The sequence below is a fragment of the Coloeus monedula genome, assembly GCF_965178545.1.
Source record: "Coloeus monedula genome assembly, chromosome: 7".
Classification (NCBI taxonomy): Eukaryota; Metazoa; Chordata; class Aves; order Passeriformes; family Corvidae; genus Coloeus; species Coloeus monedula.
In genome coordinates this window covers 3,066,318-3,088,560 of record NC_138787.1, presented here as the reverse complement: position 1 = coordinate 3,088,560, position 22,243 = coordinate 3,066,318, and the positions used below count along the sequence as shown (strand labels likewise).

At 41.0% G+C, this 22,243-nt stretch overlaps 1 protein-coding gene across 1 annotated transcript in view; it reads left to right on the top strand.

Annotated features, from left to right (window-relative positions):
• SPAG16 (sperm associated antigen 16) overlaps window positions 1-22,243 on the top strand; it is a gene marked incomplete at both ends in the record, with an annotated part of 363,061 nt that overhangs the window by 263,497 nt on the left and 77,321 nt on the right. The gene's annotated exons all lie outside the window — the stretch shown is intronic.

Genomic DNA, 22,243 nt, shown 5'->3' with positions numbered 1-22,243 from the left:
AACCAGCATCTCTGTGTGCATATATTCCTGGGTAGCATTCATGCATCCCTGGAGCACCCTCTTGTCATCACCTTTTGTGTTTCCAGTTGCTGTTTAGAAAATGTAAATAAGATTAATCATAACACAGCATTGCATATGTAAGAGAAGGTGCAGAAGATTCCATCTTATATGCTATGATGTATTTATTTGTTATCACAGCACATTAAAACAAACAAACCAAACAAGCCCCACTTCACAGCAACAATCCAAAATCAAGAGCAGTTACAGTAAGGCCAAGGGCAAGCAAATAATATTTGGAAAAATGCACTGCTTTATTCTGAGCTCTGGAGATACAGTGAGGTGTTAACATTTAAGCTGCTTCCATCCAGGCTGGGCTGTGTTGCTCTCAGCATGAACAAATAACCTTACCATACCTCTGACCATCCCCAAAGGCTAGAGGTGCATGTCTTATTCTGAGGAAAAGTAGTTTAAAAGAATGTAAAAGCTGTAAATGAATGTGAAAGCTGAGAAATGGCAGGATCAAGATTATCTTGTGATACAAGTGGTTTATTTTAGGAGACAACAATTCTAGGGATGAAGGAGACACAGTGACAGTGAACAGATGGTACCACTGTCAGCCATGGTGGGGTCAGGGCAACTGCTCAGTGTTGATCTCTAAAAGCAAGCTTGATTTGCTTAATTACACATCACCCAGGACCATTACCACGAGACGGACAATGGTCCAGTGGGTGGCAGTTGTTTGCTGTTCCTCTGCAGTCATTTTTGGTGTGAAATAGCAGAGACAAATTTTCTTCTCTACATTGCCCACCCTTTTACTGAACACAGAATTATTGACAGGATTTCTGGGATGTCATTGCTGGAGCATTGTTAATATTTGCACTTGACATTATTTGGGCTATAACTGATAATGTTAAAGCCACAAGCAATCCCCACGGGGATGGGGGCATGGACGTTAGAGCTCAGATGGTTAGAATTTCCACTGATATTGAGACATCAGGTAAAGTTCCAAAATTACAGTTTTCACATCCCTAATCTGGTAACAATTTATGTGCTCAGAACAGAACTGGCAGACGTAGTCCTTGCAAATCGATCTTGCAGTGGGGTGCCCTCTCAATTTTCTCTTTCATTTCCTCAGTTTTTGGTTGGTGTATTGACTGCAAAGACAAGCTGGTGTTAAGATGACAGAGCCTGGTGTCTGTCCTTTCTCCTTCTTTCCTCCTTTCCTTCACATTTTTGGTTAATTGATACCCCGTAAGTGGCACTGAGGAGATAAAGCTTCATCTTAGTAGGGTGGAGAGTTTGCTAGGATGGAAGAAGCTCTCCTTTGCTGGGAAGCCTACAGTGTATTTTGGAGTGAGAGGCTGAATTGGCAGTGGGTGCACCTGCAACTTGCAGATCTCAGGAGGTGACTATTGCCACTGTGACCTCTTATAAACAGAACTGGAGCATGACAAGATCTTTACCCTTTATCCCACTTGTTTTGCAGTTTCTGGAACTTGCTGTTTGTATTTGTCTCCCTTTTGATTACAGTTAAAGTCACGCTTGATGGGAGAAGAATCCTCTAGCACAGAACTTAGCAGTAATCTTTTTAGAGACATCTGATTTTGTCCACATAGAGCAATTATGTGCTGACATTAATGTGTGTTTTTCCCTGTGCCTCCCATTTCTGACTCAAAAGCTTTTTTCATTACAACACTTTATTGCTCTGTGTTCTTTAATCTCCAAGGCAGATTACTTGATAACATCAATTGATTCCTTAGGGTGCTTTTCCCCTTGTGGTTCAATGCCTGAGTTCCTGTCTCAATTCTGACTATGTATATGCTGTCGCAGGCAATCCAGCCTCAGCTTGGGTAATTTTTACTTGATTGAAGTTCTTGCCAATTAATGCAACCTTCCGATTCTGGGAATTGAGAAAAAACAAAACATGAAGAATTAAACAATTGTCAAAGTAAGTGCTTTTTCTCCCCCTTCCCCAGTCTCAGCATGAGCCAAACATATCTCCTTCCCCCTTCCTGGTTTCTTCTTGCCTTGTTTTCGCTGTGGGCTGTGCCCCATCATCCCAGTTCCTTTGGTTCAGCAACAGGGGATGCAAGGAGGAGTATAATTCTCTGGATTTGTCCTGGCACTTACCTTTTCACTAATCAGTTCAGACTTGCTACGGTGCTATAGCTCCTCCTGACAGGACAGCAAGGTGACCAAGCCATGGTTTTGGAGCACATCTTTCAAGTCTTGGAAACATTTGCTCTTTACATAGAGAATTAAGACTTACTTTGCTGCCTGCTTTGCTTCTCATTCAGGCTTTTCTCAGGTCTATTTGTACTTGTACATCACTTGTTCCTGTCCTTGCTCCCATCAGGAATTGCTTAATGTCTGTCCGTTCAGAACCGTTGGCTTTGCTATGGTCAGCACTCCAAGAGCTGAGTGTTTTCCCTGCATCCCTACACACCCTTTTCTGTACAAACCAAAGATTCACGTGGTCTGTTTCTTTTAAATATAATTGATCCACATTCTCACAGGTTTTGCTTAATGAGCACAAATGCAGCCACCTGCATATCTTACTTCGCCATTTATTATTTGGTAATCAGCACTTTTAGTTCATCTTCACTTTCTTCTTGGCTTCAGCTCATGTCCAAGTGCTGTGTCAGGGCTGTGTATCTGATCTGTGTGTGCCTCCTCTGTCCCCAGCAGAAACTGGCCAAATAGTAGTCAGGGAACACTCCCCTTCCTTCCAAAAGGGGATAGGGCTGACCACCAAAGTCAGGCCTTTTCCTTTATGCTGGCAAGTTTGAAGCAGTGGTGGCTCTCCATTTCTCCTTTGTCTTGTCCATCCCTCTCTTTTTGTATTTCTCTTCAGTCTCAACTTGAGTATCCCTTTATAAAACTTCTCTTAAAGACTGTGATACATGTTTGATCCATGTCCGAATGTGCATCCCAACTTTAAACTGATGGGTGGGAGACAAACTTTCAGATCCATTTGTTGACCAAGGTGTTTTTATACAAGCCAATGATTTTCAAAAGTCATACCTTGGATAGAGGGAGTACTGGTGGGCTGGTTCACCTCAGCCACACTGGGAAAAAGGTTTTGTCCTTTGTGCCTCAAGCTGAAATCCCTGCTTTGGCAGAGCAAATGCTGTTGCCCCAACTGTGTGCTCTTCGACACTGCCCCAATATTGATGTTTTGTCCCTAGGTAGCCTGCCCAGCCCATGTGTTTGCACTGGTGAATCCATTAGTGAGCTCCCTGGAGAGATTCCAGCGTGGTGTGAGCTGGTTTACACAACCTGTGACCTATTTTCCAGCCCTGATCATGCTGCTTAGCCTGGGAAGTCGGATCAACAAGATGTCCCTGTCAACCTCTTTCCCTGAGGAGTGCTTACAGCGTCTGTTGACCATCCTTAATTACTCCTATGGTCATCATGGGAATAAAAGGATGTGCTGGAAGACTGAATTATTCAACAGTAATTCCTTGTCTCATAATTCTCACTCCTTCCCTCTCTACTGCTGTATGCCATTTTTTCTCATTCACAACATCTGTTTTCCTGACCGTAAAATTCTTTAATTTGTAGGCAATGGGTAGATTGGACTTACACAAATACAAGCTGATTGACAGATTGTTTTGTCTCCTGGTTTCGTGGGGGTATAAAACTATCACTCCTTATTTCTGACTGTTGCAGTTTGCCAAAGGGAAAAAGCTGGCAATGAATTTTCCCCTTTGTTGATCAGGAGAAGAGTTGTGCTGTGCAGTATTTCTGTTGTGTCATAACCATTTTTCAATACGAGCAAACACCACAATATTTAAATGTGCTGGAAGGGAAAAAAAAGGGATTCTTAAAATATACGACTTTATTTTCAGTACAGACATAATTTAAAATGTATGAAATATTTGTCCTTTGGAAGGGAAAGGGAGGTGGCTTGGAACCCCTGTATTTTACATTTTTTGCCCTGGTTGCAGATAGTGTTTTGTCTCTGGCTGTGTTTGCTGAGCTAATGAGGGTGGGGACTGTGCTACTGCAGGCGATTGCTTTGAGCGCTGAGCACTTTGAAGAGATTGATATTCCCTTCATCTTTGTTAGAGGGGCATGCTTCCTTCCCTGGGGTGCCAGGAGATGGACAGCTGTTTAATAGAGCCAGCCTTTTTCAAGTACAGGCTGTAGTCCTGAATATTCCCATCTCCCTTGCCTGCAGACACCCCATGTCAAAACAATGTTCTGGAAGCCAGGGTTGTTCCTCATTAGAGCAATATATTGACCTGACAGGGGCTTTTTTGAGGACCCCAGGTTGACTGGGTTATTATCTGACTGGTTAAATATTATTCTTCAAGGAGAAGCAACAGTTTCAGCAGTTCAGGCAGACAGCCAAAAGATGGTGATGAGCAAATTGTTTGTTCCAAGAGTAAATGAAGGGAATGTCCACATGATTTTTGCCATCATTGTATTAAACTAACAGGAGCTGAAAACTGGAGCTTTATGCATCCCAAGTGGGGCATAACTGACCAAAATTTTGATTCTCCAGCAGCTATCCACAAACTGAATTAAAATGGCTTGCAAGAAGTTGGCTTTTTTCTAATCTCATTTTAACTAGGTACAGGTCTTAAAATAATAATGTATTTAACATCTCATCTCTTGCATTTACTGCTTTTGTAACTTTACCAGGTTCATGGATTCAATTTTATATTTATTGTTTATATTAATTTCAGCCCACAGAATACTGCAATTAGCAAATTCCTCCTTTGAATGTATTTACAGTGATAGAATAGAACTCCTTACTTTCACTCAGACTGCACAGCTCTGTCCCAAGCCTGGCTTAGATACAAGAGCTTCATCTCCTGATTAACTTACTCCTGCAGACAGTCAGGGACGAAGGACCTCTGAAAGTCATCACAGCCTTTCTTCCATGAAAGCTCCTTTTAGATATCGACAGCTCTCCAGGTCCTGTGTTTTGACTACAGCATCTGTATGTAAAGAGTGGGTCGATACTGTATTCATCATTCATAGCCTGTAATAAAAGAAAGGGATTTTTGGAATATTGCTTTGGTATTTGTGTGTCCTTTCTATGTGGTAAATATGGAAGATGGAATGGCTGTGGCATTCTCTGCCAAGGACTGGATAAGTCAGGGAATCTGCAAGGGGATAGCCATTTGCATCTTTGTCACTGCCGAAATTAAATGTAAGTTCATCAGTAATCAAGAATCATTAGTTAGCTGGGAGCTTTGTGGGCTGACGCAGAATTGTGTTGGGAGTGTAGAAAACACCCTTAGGAAAACAAAGAACTGGACAGTTCTGTTTAAGGGGAAGCAAACATTTAGAGAGAAGGAAGAGTCCATAGGGGCTGGGATGCTTTGGAGAAAGAAGTAGTTCTTGTGACTGCCTAAATAACTCAAGTATGTTGTTTCAAACTTAAGGATAATTTAGGGGATTTGGTCTGTTCACCCACTGTTCTTTTCCCTCCTAAAAAGCAAAGTATTTCATATTTTGGATTAAAACTTGGAAATGAAATGTCAGACAGTTTCGTAAAAAAAAAAGAAATCTTTAAGACTGTCCATAACCAGCATTTCACTTTCTTCTTTGTGGAGGTAAAAACTATGCCTGTCTATGCTGAGTTTGAATAACACAATTTCAGTAACTCAAAACTTACCTTTTTAGCAAACTTGCTCTTTTTCCAACATTCATTTTTAAAAGTAACCAAAGTCTAAAATAAAATTATTCACCTCCAGATACCTGTATTGTGATTACCAAGAAAGTTTTGATTCCTTGAACAGCTCTTCCACTTGGTAAATGGAATATATTCATGAGCTAGGTCTTTTCAGCGCTTGGAAAGTGGCACCTCTTTTCAAGAAAGAGATCATCTTTGAATTAAAAGTATGCTGTCCTTAGCCTTTTTTTATTTTTATTTCATTGACAAATTGTCACAGGAGCTAAAATGCGTAATCATCAATAACAAGTGATCCATGGGGCTATGCAAAATGTATTGATTAACAATATAATCTCCATACAGATGTCCTAGCAGTGCTTGTTATTTTCTATGGGCCAATCTGGGAGTCCTGCTTGCATTTCAAGGGGCAGGTGGAGGAAGGTGAGTGAGACAAAGTTCAGAGCATCTCTGCAGTTGCCTGGCAGCGTCTTGGCTGAAAAGGAAAAATGCTACCAATTGCTCCCACCACAGGATGTGCAGCCTCCTTTTATCAAGCCTGCATGGGTACAAAATAAACCCATTTCCTTGAAAGGAATTCGAAGCCTGAGACAAAATCCCCTTTGTCATGAAAGCATGATTTAAATTTGTTTTAAGGCTGTTCCACTACTAAGAAAATCCTGATTTAGGTGCCTTTGAGGCATTTAACTTACACTTATGCAGAGCTATTTCTCAGAGAAAATTGGATGTAATTTTAGGATTAGATAACTGACCTAGGAATGAGAGAGAGAGAAAGAGTGCAAAGCTTGCACATCCACTTTCTCCAGATGGATATTCACTAGGAAACCTTCAAACTGCTCATAAATATTGCCTGTCCTTTTGTAAAGGCTCCCACCAGCAAGCCCATGGTCATTTCCTGGGCAGAAAGAGTTTTTGTATTGAAACTTTTGGGCAACTAAAGAAAGTATTTTAATTCCCGTTCTTTTTCTGTGGCAAAATATTACACATAATGGTGAATGGGAAAATAGGCATAGAAAGAAGTTCTGTAAACAGCCTCCAATGCCTGACTTGCATATTTGACCTGTTTGTTTATTCTGGGGTTTTTTCCTCTGGAATGAACTTCCTTTATTTCTTTGCCTGTCTTTCAACTCATGAAAATACCTTTTATGTAGAGATGCTATCTCTTGGAGATAGCATGCTCTTGGGGAGTAGGGTTAAATCTCCTTACTTTCAGTCTTCCTAAACTAAATTGAGTGAAAAAAGGAACTATCTTAATCCCTTTTTTACCCTTCTAGAATAAAGCCAAAGAGGTGGTGATGACAGTGAGTTCTTTAATACTGGGTTCATGTTAAACATCATTTCTTCCTTTCACATTTTATATTGCAAGTGAGTATGTGTGCAATACCTCAGTGACCTGCCTGGAAACACAGAAGATCAAAAGCAGAGCATTTCTGGTCTGCTGTGTCAGTGTCCCAGCTCTGGCACTGGGCAGGAGGTGATGCTGAGGGCAAACAGATAAACTCAGAGTGAGGAGATGCTGCAGTTTCCCTGCCCCTCTCCTGTGGATCTGGGCTCCCAGAACTGGGTCCTCATGCACTTCAATGTTCATGGATCTCTGCTCTGGTAAACTTGTGCTTTGGCACTTCTTTGTGTTTCCAACAGGTCCCATAGCCATGAGGAAGCACCTCCCTGCCTCTGCTTTAAATCTCTTAATGATACATTCTGATTCTCATACTATGGGAATTATTGAATAATTGTTCCTTGTTCAGCCTCTTCCTGCTGGCACATCTTCCTGCTCTCTTTGTGGAGCTGAAGGGTCTGTGTCTATTTAATCTTCTGAATACATAAGCCATTCCTCCTCTTTCTTTATTTGTTGCCCTTCTGTAAATCTTATTTTGGGTACTTCTTTTAAAAATGGAGAAGAGGGATGAGTTTGGTATGATGTTTTCAAGATGTGCTTAAATCAGGGGTTTAAATAGAGGCCTAATGAGGTTTTTTGATTTTCTTCTCCAACTTTTGGGTTTTTCTCCCCCCTGTCTTAAATCTTGACATTATAACAAGCTGATGTTTTCAAGGAAGTGTCCGTGGTGGCTGTGAGATCTCTGTCCTGAATGACAAAGGCTAGTTTACTGTCTGTCACTGGATTTGTATAATTAAGAATACTTTTGTTTAATTGAATAATCAGTGTTTCTCAGAATTCAGTTTCATCTGCCTTTCTATTACTTAATCCAGTAGCATCTTGAGATTCTTCAGTCATTCTGTGAAATGTGCTGTTGTCTTGAAAAACATGAATAATTTTGTATTCTCAGTGTTCAGCTTCACATCCTTTAAGAAAAAGAAATTATTGATGTGCTGACTAGCATAGATCCCAGAATAAATGTCACATTCTTTTGGTAATCTGTATTTTTCTCACTATGTCCTATTGGAAAGATTCCATTTTTTCCCCTCCCAACTTTGGTCATCAAAACTGTTGGGAATTCAAGTATCTTATGTCAGTCAGGTCACCCTTACTCCTGTGCTTCTCAGCACCATCAAAGAGCCAATTTCTGATCTGTGGTTTGTGCTGTAACAGCTGTGATAACTCCTCACTGTGGTATTGCATTTCTCCATGCATCAGCTAAATCTGTTCCTTATTATACAACTGAGTTTATTAGACCTGTAAATAAATCCCAGGTACCAGCTGGCAGTTTCTCAGGCTCTTTTCAGAAGTTGCTGTCACATTTGCCACCTTCCATTCCTCTGCTCCTTGGACCAGGTTAAGCAGTTGCTTCAAGAGCAATTTAAGTTAATTTCATATTTAATGTTTTATTATGAATACTTTCTGCTTCTGGCAAATATTTGATCACCTTCTAAGATTTTGGACTTCTGTTTCCTGTTAAGAAGCCAAGCCAGCCTGTCCAGAGCATCCCTCAGGAGTTACAAAAGCAGTCAGCTCTCTGCACTGCTCTGCCTGGTGGGATTGCAGCTGCTTGGGGATGGTTGGAACAAGGTGGAATCCATCACAGATGAGAGGGATTTGAGCTATTGCTACATGGCTTACTTTGCATGACCTCGTCTTTAAAGGAATGGATGGCTATTCCCACTAAAGGAATGAGTCAGCAATTCCTTCAAACAAAGACATCTGTCTTATAAAAGAAAGTGTTTTGGTTGCTCAGCTGATGCGCATCTGAAGTTGGATGTTAAAATTAGGAGTTAAATTGTTAACACTGTCCCTGGAGTGCAAGGTTCACTGAAATTGAGAATTTTCCTCTGCAATCCATGAAAAAAAGAGTAACTTAAAACATAGTCTGTTAAATCCATTTCCTTCCCTGGCTTCCTTTCCAGAACTGTAGTAGTAGTAGTTGATAACAGCCTTTTATTCAGGATCATCCCTTTCTGTGTTCCAGACTGCAGTCACAGCTGTCTACTTAAAACTCTGATATACAATTATGTGTATTTGGCCAAACAAGTCTTTCCTTACATCAGTGGAATTAGCCCTCTCCAATTTGTGTCCAGTATTGAGGGGTTTTATTTTCTATTGTGTGTTCTTTTTCCTTCAACTCCTTGCCCTAGCCAGTCAGCCTGAGTGGCATTTGGAATATATCTGGTAGCATAACAGGTGTTTGTAAGTGACTGAAATTAATGATTAGTGTTTTAGCTGTGCTTGCAAGCTAAGTTTAGGCACTGCACAATTAGGAGTCATTGTCTGATGGACCAGCAAAATAATGGGCTTAATTTAAGCAGATGAAGCCTCTGAGTCAAACCCCAAGCAAGGCAGGTCTGTGCCAGTGCTGGCCTTGCTCAGCACTGTGGATGAGGGGGCTCCTCCACCTTCTTCCCTGAGCAGTTCCAAATGCCAGGAATGAGTGAACAACCTGGCTTGAGAAACTCACAACCTTCCTGTTCCAGCTCCTGCATCTGATGTGGAGTGGTTGAATCTGGGACTGCTGAGCTTTATGATGCAGGTATTGTGATTGATGGAATATTCTGCTAATTTTTATTTATTAATTAACACATTTATTTGAGTAAATTACTAGACAACTCTGATAGTTGCTGGGATAGTGCAGGCATAGTAAACACAAGGTTATTGAGTATAATGAACACTTCTTCCCTGGCATTGGAGCAAATCATGGGGAAAGAAAATGGGAAAGGAAATCAATAAGAAGAGCCAAGCCTACAGAAATTATTAAGCATCACCTCATTCAGAACCCCTCAGCTAATGAAAAAAAGATGCTCCCCTGAAATATTGCCCACAGCCTTAGCTGGCAGGTACACATGATATTTGGAGAGAAGGCTGACGCTCTTTGCTGGGAAGTGCTGAGCATCCTCATGGCATCGTATACCTTGGGCAGCAGGTTCTCTGTGGCAACCTTGGACTTCATGGGCCAAGGTGGAGGATGCCTTGAGTCTCAGTTTTGGTCCTTTCAAGGGAAGAGAAGTCTGAGCCTGTGACCTCCCTTCTTCCCTTCTGTGAAACAGCAGCATGCTCTGGGTGGCTGTTCTATAATCCAACCAAGCCAGCCCCTGCCAGCAGGCACTGTGCTGTGTGTGTAGGGCATCTCCTGTCTCACTGCAGGGCACCCAGCTGGGAAGATGCAGCCTGAACCTACAGCAGGCTGCTCTGTCTGCTAGTGGTCGGTTAGCTCACTCATCCCGGCTCTGTGAAGTTTTCCAAACACAGCTTCGGTGAGAGCTGGAGAGTTTAAATCTCTGCACATGCCTGCTGCTGGCCCAAGGGTTCCTGGGACTGCCTGCTTCCAACTCTTACACTAACCAAGGCTCTTGTACATATTTTAAAATAATTACTTTCATTCCTTGCTCATTTGTTTTCTGTTGTTACTTTCTTTTTGCTGCTGTAAAAGCTCTTACATTCGATGTTCACTTCTGTGGTTTGTCCTGATGTTCTCTACGATTATAAGTTTGAGTAGTACTGAGGTGAATGAATAATTTAGGGGATCCAAAATGACACAGACTGGGTTGCTCCACAGCTGAGAGCACAATCACACCCGTAACACAGAGCTGACATCCATCTTGTGTACAAGTATGTGTGGGTTATGGTCCTGTGGCTCTTCACAGTTTTGTACTTAACAGTCGTCTTCCCAGTCTGTTTGGGCTCTTTGGAATTATGTACTAAAGGCTGGACAAGTAGGTTTTATTTCCAGAAATTTTCTATCCATAAATTACCCATAGGTGTGTGGGGATGGTCTTTGTGTAAAGATTTGGCAGAGTGGCCATTAGGATCCTGCCCCTAGGAAATGATAGATCCCATGCTCCCGGTCAAATTACTTGTGTGATTCTGTCACCTGTGCTGTTGTACTATGTGTGCATGAATTCAAAGTGTCCTGCACTGGGCTTCTCTCTTGTGTGGTCTGAATTGTTCTTCTCTTTCCATTGGTGGAGGAGAGGAGAACTGTACCTCAGTACAGCATTGCCATCACCATGGAAACACACTGGTGGGGGCAGCCTCCTCAGAAGAGGAACACAGAATCACTGAATCACACACTGGTTTGGATTGGGACCTTAAAGATCATCTGATTCCAAACCCTGCCATGGGCAGGGACACCTTCCACTATCCCAGGTGGCTCCAAGCCCCGTCCAGCCTGGCCTTGGACACTTCCAGGGATCCAGGGGCAGCCACAGCTTCTCTGGGCAACCTGTGCCAGGGCCTCACCCCCTCTCACAGGGAAGAATTTCTTCCTAATATCCAATCTAAACCTACTCTCTGTTGGTTTGAACCCATCCCTCCTTGTCCTGCCACTCCAGTTCCTGACACAGAGTCCTTATCCAGCTTCCCTGTAGCCCCTTCAGATACTGAAAGGGGCTCTGAGGTCTCCACACAACTTTCTCTTCTGAATAGCCCCAAATTTCTCAGCCTGATTTCACAGAGGAGGTGCTCTAGTCAGGGATTCAAGCATTTCATGTCTTCTGTTGTCCTGGCCCAACAAAAGTAAAAACACCTTCATATGCTCAGTGATTTAAAAGCAGCAAACACAGCTCAGCCCATCTACTGCCACATACATAATCAGTTCGGGTATTTCTAAGCAAAACAAATACTTCCAAAGGAGCTATTGCGAACAGATGGACTAACATTCATAAAATAGGCAGTTCCCTCTTTAAATGTTTTGTTGGAATAAAATGTATTGTTTCTATTGAGATTTAAACTGCAGTTTGCTTAAGTTATTTTTATATTTGCACATTATATTGTGAGCATATGAAATGGGCAAAATGTTAAGAATAATTAAGCAGAGTGGTCCTAAATACCCTGGGGAGTCTGAAAAATCATATAGAAAAGAAAGCAGCTATCTGTGGAGCTGCCAGTTGTACTTATATAAGCTCATCTGTTTACATCTACACCTGTTCCCTAAAGAAGAATAGATCTTATGTGAAGAATTCCCACCAGATCCCCCAGACATTTTATTATTCACGAATGTTCTTCCTGTTCATTCTCTCTTTTTCCTCTATAAGAAACTGTAGAATGAATATTTTCAGTGTGGTGTCGTAGAACATTTGCAAGACAAATGCTGGACTTAGCATTAAAATTTTTTAAAAGAGTTTGTTCTCTTCTGATTTCATAATGAATACGAATGCTTGCAAGCCATGTGCACATACCTTTGACTCACAGTTGCTCAGAGTCTTGTCTCCTGTTTATCTTTCCCCTCCCACTTCTTTATTTTCGTCTGGAGACCCTCAGACCATCTCTTGTCAAACCTAAGGTATAGGTTATTTTATATCTAATTGATCATGTGGAAAGGCTGTTTGCTTTTTGTGGGGTCTAAACTTCTTTTATTGTAAAACTTATTCTTAAAAAAGAAAGAGGAATTCAGGAGCTCCAAACTTTGTGTTTCCCTATGTCACTCAGTCCCAGGAGTTCTGCAAATGTAGAGCTATTGATGTGCATTCCCTGGCTGAGGTTCCATCCTCAGAACTACTTCAACAACAATATTGCCTGAATAATGTCAGATCTAAGCATGTGGACTTTTTTGATCTCTTTATTAAATCCTGGTATCAAAGTGGATTTATCCACTCTCAAAGATAAGATGGGGGGAGGCCAGCTTTTGAAGATCATTTGCATTTCTTTCATTTGGTGGCCTGATCTTCTTCCTACTCTATTGAACTTCTGTAAATTGCTTTAGAATTCTTAGAACAAAAAATAATTTCTAAGGAGTTCTAACTTCTGATTTAATTATCAAACTGTAAATTCTTTACATAAACTTTATGACACAGCAAATAAAAAATAAAATGAGGTCAAGTCAAAAAAGGAGCAAATTCAATTAGCCCCTTCAAAGAAATCTGGACTTGATTTCAAGTTTTGAATTACAGATTTAGAATGAGGGTGGGTTTTCTCCTTGTCAGGTTCTGTGGAACTGAAATTTGTGAATTCATCTCACTTCTAACAGTGACTTCCCAACAAACTTTAGTGGTTCAGGTGCTTGGGAGAATGCTTCTCTCCGCCCAGATAGGTAATTCCATTCCGACCACCAAAACTTTCCTTACACTTCGGGCTTCCCACTGCAGCATTTCCTAGCAGAGACTTTCCATGAACTTCCAGTCTTCATTGCCAAGGTGAAAATAGAGTTTTTGTGTCACTTGCGAGGATGAACTTTTTACCTAATATTTATTCTCTTTGTTGTAAACAGTGGCTAGCTGTGTTTTAGGTAAGTAAGAATTTCTTCCCAGATGGGGTTGTCAGGCATTGGAAGAGGCTGCCCAGGAAGTGTTGGAGTCCCCATCCCTGGTGGTGTACAAGGATCTCCTGGATGTGGCACTCAGTGCTCTGGGCTGGGTGACAAGGTGGGGATCAGTCACAGGTTGGACTCGATGACCTTGGAGGGCTTTTCCAGCCTTAATGATCCTGGGATTCTGGGATTTTACACAGAGTTCGCCATATCTCTGTAGGAATTTGGGCATAGTATTCTTCAGCTGTTTAGCTGTAACAAAATACCTTTTCCAACCCATCCAGTGATTCCAGCAGTCCAAAGCATGGATTAAAGGAGAGGTTTATATTTAAGAATAGATCACAGCTAAAGAAATTTAGAGTATTATGGGATTCTCTGTCAAGGCCTTTGAAGATACTGTCTAAAACACTTTTTAACTGCTTGGCTCTATCAGCTATGGAGAGTTATCGTCTCTATTTCCAAACAGTTAGCAGATAAAGCCTTAAAGGCTTGGAGCAATCCCAATTGTACGGTGAGTCAATTTATGAGGAAAATATCTCTGGAATCAGTAGTTAAAACTTTATTACAGATAGCTCAGATATTGGGCTTGATTTATTTTTCATATCTTCTGTAGTGACATGAGTGAATTGTCTACAGAAAGGCCACATCTTACTTATTACAGAGTAAAGGCATATTGGAAAGGGAGCTGCTTCTTCATGGGCCCAAGACATTTCTTCCATTTGCAGCAGAAGAGAGAATGCAGACATAAAAGGAGATTCTTTTTAGGTTGTTGCAGCAACTTATCAACACAGTTATTTATGCTTAGGATGTGCTTGAGGATAGTTTACATAAATGTCTTTATACATGGCAAAGAAAGTTGCTTCATCTGATGATAGTGTTTGATTTTATTTGATGCCTTCCTAAAACTATCAGGCATTAATTTAAATCAAGCATTAATTTAAATCATGCAAGGCAAGGCAAAGGAAGATCTTAATGATTTTAGTTTGGTTATATCTTAGCAAATTTTCTTAGAACTGAAAATTCCTTGCACTTTTGGAAACTGAAAACTTTTATTTTACTGTGAGACACTGAATATTTGCACTAGATATGTACCTTAAGGAAAAAAAACCCCATATTTTCAAAAATTCTTCAAATCATATATCAAAGAATTCCTACATCCATCATCATTTTTTCACACTTCTGTGAGAAGGATGCATGGCATTCTTCCGAGAACACATACTTTATTTTAAATTAAAGTGAATAATGCTCTGAGATTATAAGTAAGCTGCAGTGTTTTATTTCCGATTTTTATTTTCATGGTCTGTGTAATGCAGGCCATAATTTGGGTTCTATTTTTTGAAGAACAGTGTTGCTTTCCAATTTTTCGGTAACAGTGTAAAATTAATGAAAAAAAAACCCATAGGAAATTCTCATTGTTCATACTTTACTTGTTTGAAATAAGATGAAATTTGTGAAATATCATTGAATTAGAACTGATTAAATATTTCTCTAGTGCACACATGGCATAAATGAGAAGTATCGCAGAAATGACTTCTCAAAGTCTTTTCCAGTTTCTCTTGACATTTGATAGACTTCTCTTGATTTTTGGATTGCTGTAGCTGGGGTTCCTTGAATCAAGTCCATTTTCTATCTTGACCTTTTAAAAATATCTGTGCTTTAAAGTTGGTAGAAAAAACCTCACTGGATGATTATGGAGAGATCTACCCACTGGATATTCTTGGGGTTGACTGACGAGCTGATGCATGAAGGTGTGTAAGGGATATAATTTTTTAACAAGTTGTATTTTTAGAAAGGAATAAAATGTTTGAATGGCATAATGAGACATTAATGGCCATATCAGTTAATAAAATAAATGCCATACTGTTATTCATGGTATGTTAAGAGTAAGAATCATTGACACTGTAAGCATAAAGCAGACACGAATAATGGCAGAACCTATTAGGCTCTAACTTCAAAAATACCCAGCAATTATGAAACTTTAATTAACAATCTTAACTTACACATATATTTACATATTAATGGTCCTAAGTGGTAATTGTAATTGTCTCTCATCATTGCTTCCTTTGACCCTCATTTTTCAAATAAGAAATATGAAATTCCATTAAGTAACATTAATAGTAGAAAATTAATTTAAGGCAATATATCATCAATTAGCAAACCCTTAACACATCTCACTATTTTCACCTGATGCTTACTTGAAGAAAAAGAAGTTAATTATTTTATGTATGCCTGAATTTGAGTATATCATCTTATGCACACATGATGGAAATGAGAAGTAAAGTATATTAGATTTCCTGCCCTTGATCCAGTAAAGCATCAAAATTCATGTTGACTTCTCCAGACTATTCACATGTGGCTGGTGAAGGGCAAAGAGCTCTTCAACACACAGAGCCAAGGCCAGTGCCAGCACCTTCTGACTGGGAAACCCTGCACTTCTGACAAGGCTTATCTTGCACCTGGGCTACTTTGGTTGGTGTTTTTCACTGTAACTGAATGTTCTCACAAGGAAACCAGAACTTCCTCCAGGTAATGAATGCATCTGGTTTATCTCTGCACCTTCCCTTACGGAACGGCTCTCCTGATTCATCCTCCTTCGTGGGGAATGACATCCCACGGCTGCTGTGCGTGATGGATCAAGATTAGGAAGCAGCATTTGCATCTGGCCAGTAGGTCTTTAGTTGTCAAATTGACAAGTGAAGCTAATGTAGAATAATAATGTTTGAACTTGCTTCCAAGTACTGAAGACTGAAATACATTTTAGTCTTACATTTACACAGAGTGGTGCTCTCATAAGGAAAAAAGAAATTACGAAAGCCTTTAAAAACTAAATGCCTCTTATTTGTCATGTCAGTGAGGTGATCATCATCTGTTACAGGACATTTATGGTTTCTTGGACTGCAAATGTTGCTGTTGTCCATAAAAGCAAGAATTATTATTGTTATTTCTTTAAATGCCAGCCATGTAAAGAATGTCTCATGGGGTTTTTACCTCTTTTTCAAAGGTGATGTATATTAGCATTCCTTGAAAGGCATTCCCTCTGTGACAATTGGTTAATCATAGAATCACAGAAGGGTTTGGATTGGAAGGGACCTTAAAGCTCATCCAGCTCCACCCCCTGCCATGGGCAGGGACACCTTCCACTAGCCCAGGTTGCTCCAAGCCCTGTCCAGCCTGGCCTTGGGCACTTCCAGGGATGGGGCAGCCACAGCTTCTCTGGGCACCCTGTGCCAGGGCCTCCCCACCCTCACAGGGAAGAATTCCTTCCCAATATCCAATCTATACCTCCTCTCTTGCTATGTTGTCAACTGTGGAACATACTGTAAAGACAGTTTGAAGAAAATAGGTATATTTTTTCTCCCCTTTTTATATGAATTTTCCCAGGTTATCCATGTAAATGTCAGACTGGGAGAGTTTTTGGCTCTGTGAGGTGTGTGTGATAGACTAGTAAGTGTAATCTGGAATTACTTCTGACAGAAGCTTCAAATCTTCATGCTTGTAAGTTGTAAAGATGAGTTATGCATGAGCACAGTCTGAGTGCTGGCGTCAATAACAGGCTAACTTGGTAGAGTTTCAAGGTGTAATTAATAAATTCCTGTGTGGGAATTAGCTCCTCCGTAGCCTGGGAGCTGTCTGGGAGCTGAGGATGCCACGCTCTCCTGCTCTGCAAGTGTGTGAGGGCCCGTCCACCGCTCCATAAACGGTGTCCTTGTGGGCTCTGAGGTTTCTCAGTTCTATTTGAAGGAGGATTTTGGTTTTCCTCTGCTGGATGCTAATTAATTCAGATCCCATTGTCCTTCGAAAAACCTCAGAATCCTGTTTATGGCTACGATTTAAACTGGCTGTAATCAACAGATTGATTGGTGAAAAGAATATCAGGTAGCAAGATTAGTTCAACATAATGAGCCAACGGACGGCTGCTGCCACCATGAATGATGGCAATGTGCAGGGAATACAGTAAGGGCAGCAAAGACTTCCTTTATTTTGGAGCTTGTAACATCTCCAGAATTACCCCTACTGGGTAGAAAGCTAAGGAAAACCAGAGGGAGGCTAAAGGAAGTTTGCTACCAGCTTTTATCTTTACATGCAGATCAAGCAGCCAAAATGAATTACAGTTATCCATTGAAATAGCTGTGGGATACACAACCGGCAGAAGAATGGTGTGACTGTCAGTGCAAGGCTCTGCAACATTATTCATAGTGACTTAGAGGCAATTAACCTGACTTCACTCAGCTGAGTTTTCAGGAAGGAAATAAATAGCCCAACTTCAGAGTGAGAGTTTCTGATTGGTTTTATATATTGCATATTCACTGTGGAAAGTATTTGCACATTAAAGATAGCTGGAAAACATTAAATTAGGCAAATAGGCTTTATACATGGGGGAAAATTAAAAGTAAATTTAGGCCTGTCAAGTCCTAGTCACAGTCCCTTACCTGGATCCTCTTGAATCCTTTTGAAACCTTTTGGGGATGCTGTTTCTTTAGCAAAGGGAACAGTAGGTGCCTCTGTGTCAGACAGGTGAGAAGCAGGGCAGCAGAACTGGTAGAGCTGCTTCTCTTTCTCTGCATGGAGAGAGCAAAAGCAGGATCTGGGCAGAAGGAGAGCAAGCTGAAGATTTAGGAAAGAAAACAGGGACCAGCACAGAATTGACAGAATCCATAAAAAGAGTTGGGCAAAGGCATTTCTGTAGGGGAATGTGGCAGTATTTATTGACTTACAGGAAAGCAAAGTAATATCGGGTCTGAAATAGATTGTTTTAGGAAAAGGGACATATCGATTGTGGGGGAGTAGGTAATTGATGCTGGAAGGGAATTTACATGTACAGCCATAGCGTGCCAAAATAAAACATGTTTGCAGGCAACAGCAGGCATTTGGAGTATGCAAATATGAGTTTGCATATACATGTGCAAGTGTTCTGCACGCAGCAAATCTCTGAGTAAATTTTGCAGGTTCATTTTCTGCCTCTGCTGATACAAAACTCTGTTGAGCAGAGCGTGGCTGGGGAGAGAGCAGTGAGGGGGGATCCTCATGGGGCTGAAAACCAGGAACATACTGTAATTATGCTAAAGCCAAGCATTACGAGAAGGAAATGCAAAGTTATGTTTACTATTAAAAGAGACCCAGGCATGTTAATTTGTGGAAATTAGCAGTTTAAGGCATCTAAAAAAATATGTCCTGGCATAAAATTCTGCTATAAAATTACGATTAAGACATTTTCCTGTTTGTGGCCTCAAATTAGTAGAATTTTTAAAGATGCTTTTTCTCCATGTGACGCCACTTCAGTGAAGGAAGTGAGATGCTCAGCCTGCATTCAGAACTTGACAGGAGTGGCCCAGAGCAGAGAGATTATGATGGTGAACTTCTTTGCTCATTATTTGAGGGCTGATCATTTGTGGGGCTGATTTCTATCTTTTAACCTTTACATTTCATTATTTTCTCTATGTTTGAGTGTAAAATACTCAACGCAATAAGTTTAAGTAAATAAATTAAGAGATCCAGAACTGAGGATAAAACTGTTAGACATGAACTCTGACACTATTTTCTCTGTTAATTTGCTTAAAAAAAAAGTAATTCAAATTTTTAATTGAGATACTTAGTTTTCTGTTGGGTAAATCCTCAATCCCCTAACATAGGTTTTTGTCTTTTTACCTTGAGGTGAAAAGCAATTTCACTATCAGCCCTTTGTTGAAGTTATTAGTGTTCAAGACCACGAGGTGTATGTTAAGTGCTCTTCAGCTTCTCCTGACAGTTATTCCAGGATCTGCAACAAAAGTGGAATTTTTTTTTTTTAACCATTAAAGAAGAAACAGACACATTTTTGCTCTTGCTTCTCTTTGTGACATAGTTATGTCAACTGGAAGCATGACTTATTCTGCATTTAGTGGTAATAAAAACATGGCACTTGAACCGTTCTCTAGAAGGTACTATCTGAAGGAGCTGAAAAGAAAATGGAAATCTTCCTTGTAGGAAGACTTAAAAAGATGTTCATTTGTCATGCTATAGATGTGGAAATATTCATGTTGGAATAAGTAATAGAAAATTAATAAGTATAAAAAATGTGTGTCTTTTTAGTATTAATTTATGTTTTTAAATTTGGAGTTGGATCTATAACCATACCTGACTGGTGTGTAATTCTAATTCCTCATCAGTGGAACTTCATTCCTAAGTTATTCCCTGGGCTGGATGCATGTTGTGCTATGTGCTGTGAGCTGCCTTTCCTTTCCTAGTTTGGAAGGGTCAGCTTTCAGCTCTTGGATCCCAGCTGGAGCTCCATGGACTCTTCTGCTCTGGCAGAAGTTCACAGTGCTGCTCCAACCAGGGAACCACTTCAGACAAAACCCACTCTGAGCAATGGAAGGTACTTTTCAGCTCTATTTGTTTCCCACTTCAGGTCTCAGCACAGTCACAGGGATGTTTGAGCTGACAGAAAGGAGCGGAGCAGCAACGCATTCCTGGGAGCGGGCAGGAGAGCAGAACCAATGCTTGTGTTGGCAGCATGCTTGCTGCTGGGATAAATAAACTGGAAATTATACCATCAGATGTGAGGGAAAACTTAATCCTGTGCAGCCACAGGCAGCATGTGGTCTGACAAGAAAGTGAAGTTTAGCGGCTAATTGTAACTGGGGGAGGCGATTCTGCCCTCCTGTTTCCTCTGCTCTCCTGGGACCTTGCCATGCTTCCCTTCTGCCTCCTCGAGCTGTCTCTGCTCTTACCTGACATCTCAGTGAAGTTCAGGGAGCTAATTCTACAGAAAACTAGCCCTACAAACAAAAAGGTGTGTGGGGGGGATGCTTAAGTTCCTCTGCTGTTGGCCCCCTAAGCATGGATGTGGTGTAAGAGAAGGGGCAGAAACAGAGGGTTGTAAGGTGGACTGGGCACCTTGTTGGGTGGGCTTAAAGATTGTGTTATCTACATCACCTGACAGCAGCCATAGCCAGGGGAAACAATTTGAATTGAACACATAAACTGGAAAACCAGATGATGTTAAATTCAGAAATCAACTGTAGGGTAATGCAGGGATTTCCTGAGGATGTTCAGTGCGAAGCCTCTCACTGCAAATCTGATGAGCTCCAGCATCTTCTTCCCATAGGCTCTTTTGAAAAGTTGAGATTAAATTCTTTAACTCTTTTATTATAACTACTAAAAGCTTAATAACACGTTATGTGTTTGGCATGAAATTCCAGCCTCACTAAAGAAAAAATTGAGAGTTTAACTTCTCCAAGGCTGGCATTTACCGTGCTGGCTTTGAGAAATCCATCGGCTCTCTTACATGCTATGAGGTTCAGGTGTACTTCAGAATAAAACTCCACAGCTTTCATTAGAGCAAACTGAGTGTGTTTAGCACTCTTCATGAAATCAGAATCACACTTTTGCAATAACAAATGCAGGATGTCAATTGGTTTAATGGACAATAAGAGGCAATGCTTGCAATTGTGAGCCTTTAGGAATCCAATTATTTCTATATATATGCTTGCCTTAAAAAGACATATTTCAGTGTTGTCCCATGCCTTGCTTGTCTTGCTGCCTGTTATCACACTGAAGCCTTTAAAATCTCCTGTTTGCATTTTAATTGGCTTTGGGAATAAGTAGGAAGAGAATAGTGGCAGTAAATGGCAAAATTGAAGTAATGCTTTTGAGAAGCTGAAAGCATATAACAGGCATGTAACAGACCCCTTCTCAGTGCCATAAGCCCCTGCTTCTGGTACACCCATGTCTGTGTCTGAGGCAGCTGAATCCTTCTCATCTCATCATTTAAACGAGGGGGAAGCAGCCTTTTTAATTCTGGATGTGCTCTGTGCATGTTGCAGTGCTAATGTCACAGTTGGAGTCTGGAATTACAGTCACTAAGCCCTGCCTGTATTCCAAGCCAGCATGCTAAAGTGGAGAATTTAATTAATATCAAGCCAGAGGAGCAGAGGCAGCAGCAGAGGGAAGCTGCCGGCAGAGGTGAGGCCATCAGTGCTAAGCAGATTTCCCTGGCTCCAAGGACACCGCTGAGGTGTTAAACTTCCACCACTGAGGTGCTAAACCTTCACCACAGAGGGTTAGACCTTCACCACTGATGGTTAAACCCTCTGGGGTGAACGGGTTGAGCCTCCACAATTGTACTTGTGCCCCCGTGGTTTGTAACCTTTGAGCCCCAGCTCGCAGGGAATTGACCTGGCAATATATGGATCACCAATATAGGGCTTGAGTTTTCTACACTGATGTGCCCTACAGAAACATTTTGTCTTTCTTTCTCTTTTTTTTTTCCTTCCCTTTCATCTACTGTATATCCTGATTGCAAGACATACTGGTGACCCCTGTAAACGTTGGATCCTGCACAGACTTGGATGAATCTCTTAAATGCAGAATTCCCAGACATGGTGATCCTGTCAGGATACTGCATTGCCTGACAGGAGCATCCTGATCGAAGATCTTTCTGGAAGGCTGACAGAGGGTCAGAGCCCAGGGACTGTGTAACATCGCAATACGAGAAGTCCCAGGGCAGCTCCACTGAGCTGTAGAAGCCATGGACATGTTCTTTCTCTGGGCATCCCTTTCCCTGTGCATATAAAGTCTCACACAAGTCAACATAACAAATTAAACCCAAACTCCCAAACTGAAGTTAATGCTGACTGGGCTGCAGCTGCTTTTCCAAAGTCCCAAACACTTGAGATGGGTGAGTTATTTGGCACTGAGCCTCAAAAGCCTTCCAGCAATTTAAGTGTGGGTATGAATGGTTATTGTTTTATTCAGAAGTTACCACTCATGTGGCCTACAGTATGACTAGACTAAATTATTAATTTCTGGATATTCTAATGGAAAGAGGGGAAGGGAATATTATTCAAAGAACTCATTCGGAAATCAAAATGCCATTAGGGCATGTAGGCTTTCGATTTGGACTGAGCAAAGTGTAATACATCAGCTCTTCTCTTCCCTCCCTGTCATATTTTGTTCTCAAAGCATGAGTGGGAGGCTCTCC